At 41.6% G+C, this 2,277-nt stretch overlaps 1 protein-coding gene across 1 annotated transcript in view; it reads right to left on the reverse strand.

Moving 5' to 3' along the window:
* TTLL4 (tubulin tyrosine ligase-like family, member 4) overlaps nt 1-2,277 on the reverse strand; it is a 19,725-nt gene that overhangs the window by 9,842 nt on the left and 7,606 nt on the right. The gene's annotated exons all lie outside the window — the stretch shown is intronic.

A 2,277-nucleotide genomic window follows, 5' to 3' on the forward strand; every position in this document is an offset into this window, starting at 1 on the left:
GCTCTGTTCTGATGATTGCCTCTTGGTCCAAGTATAGGTTTCTCATTAGCACGATCAAGTGTTCTGGGATTCCCATTCTTCTCAGAGTCAGCCACAATTTGTTATGATCCACACAGTCAAAAGCCTTTGCATAGTCAATGAAACACAGACTTTCCTCTGGTATTCCCTGCTTTTAGCCAAGATCCATCTAACATTAGCTACAATACCCCTAGTACCACGACCCCTTCTGAACCCAGCCTGGACTCCTGGCAGTTCTCTGCTGATATGTTGTTCCAGTCGTTTTTAGATAATCTTCAGTAAAATCTTGCTTGCGCGTGAAATTAATGATATCGTTCTATAGTTTCCACACTCTGTTGGGTCACCCTTCTTTCGGATGGGAACAATTGTTTTAATTCTCAAATCCAGGTAACAAAATATAGACAAGTCCAAATTATAGAAATGCTGTGCAGGTAACAAATATATTCTGCACTTTGGGCTGAGAATATACAAATAATTAAATCTTCATGGGCTTTTTCGACTGTGTGTGTGTGTGAATAAATCCATGGTCCCAAATTACCAGGTGTTTTTTAGAGGAAGCCACATCCTGACCCACAAATGCAACACAGCAGACACCAAATTAATACAGAATAGGCAGTAAGGACATGAAAACTAAGTGTGAATCCTGGAGCCTTCCCCTCTCCTCCAGCCAGCTTAAAATATCCACTCACGCATGACTGACTGCCTAGCTTGAATAGGAAGCGACAACTCTGGACATGCCATCATCATTCTTCATATTAAATGGATTTTAATAAAGGACTAAAATTCATCTGACTGGGAGCAAGGGGATATGTGTTCTTCCACTTAATGTCCCCAGTACTGTCCATGGGGTTTTTAGAGGCTATAAATCACACAGGAGGCAATTATCCATCTTTCACCTGTAGAGAACTTGGTAGAGTCAAAGCACCTGCCTACTGGTTGGCAGTGAAACTTGCTATCCACTAGGACACCAGAGCTCATAAAATAACTGAGACACCTTCTGTTGTAATTAGGGTCTCTATGAGTCAGAATCGACTCGATGGCCTCTAAAAAAATCATTTCATGTCATAATCTGAAAAATCTTACATTCAAAATAACACTAAATCCAACCTACTATCATTGCACCAATTCCAACATATAGCAATCCTGTAAGACAGAAGAGAATTTAAAAGCCATTGTGAAAGTTGGGCAAAAAATAAGGAACACAAAAGAAATTATGTATTTGAATTGTTGTGTTGGTGAAGAGTACTGAATATACCCATGGACTTCCAAAAGAACAAACAAATGTGTCTTGGAAAAGTGCAGTCAGGGTCTCCTTCAAGGCAAGAATGATGAAACTTTGTCTCACACACTTCAGGAATGTTATTCAGGAAGAGGCAATCCTTGAAAGGAGACAAACTTAGAAATGTGGAGGGTCAGAGGAGGAAAGGAATGTCCTCAGCAAGATGAGTGACATCCTAAATGTAACAACAGGCTTAATGTGAGGATGGGACAGAAGTAGGCAGTTTAAATCTTTTGCATATGAAGTTGCTGTGGGTTTGGAGTTAATTTGCTGTGAGTTGGAGGCTAAGAATAAATACACTCTCACCCATTTGGAAGCTGTAGGTAGGTGGCCTGCTCTCAGGCAAAGTATGAAGCAAGCCAACTGGGCAAACACCAAAAAGAATGCAGCCTCTTCTGATTAATGGTATTCCAGACCTTGCATGCCTCTGCAACGGCCATTTCCCATTCACTGTCCCATCTCACTTTGAGCCTGATGTGTAGCATGGCAACTTCAAGAAAGATCACCTGTCTTCCTAACGAAGCATGTCTGGACACAAGAGCCAATCAGGTGAAAAGATGTTTCTGTAACTCTCCTTCTAGGAAACCATTTCAGAGCTAGAAAGTTGGCTAAGATGGCTACTGGGAAAAGTCAAGCAAAGAATAGCATGCAGGAAAAGGTGACCTGTGGCAGGGGTTGGGTGGGTAAGAGGTTCGGCTGCCTGATATTCTAGTTAGGCCTTTGCTTCCTCATTAGATGTTTTCTGGTTTGCCTGTTTTCATTTCACCAGGAATTTATGGAAGGAGAAAGAAGAGAGATTCCAAATCAAATATTACTTTTGTACCAGGATGGATGGCGAAGAGATTGAGATTGTTCACAGCTTCAGTTTGCTTGGCTCCATGGTCAACACTCTTGGCACCAGCAGCCAGGAAATCAAAAAACGTATTGCGATGGGAAAGTCTGCTGTTAGGGATCTCTCTAAAGTACTTAGGAGCAACAGT

This window comes from Elephantulus edwardii, unplaced genomic scaffold (assembly GCF_000299155.1).
Source record: "Elephantulus edwardii isolate Elephantulus edwardi_28Jun2011 unplaced genomic scaffold, EleEdw1.0 scaffold00106, whole genome shotgun sequence".
In the NCBI taxonomy this organism is placed as follows: Eukaryota; Metazoa; Chordata; class Mammalia; order Macroscelidea; family Macroscelididae; genus Elephantulus; species Elephantulus edwardii.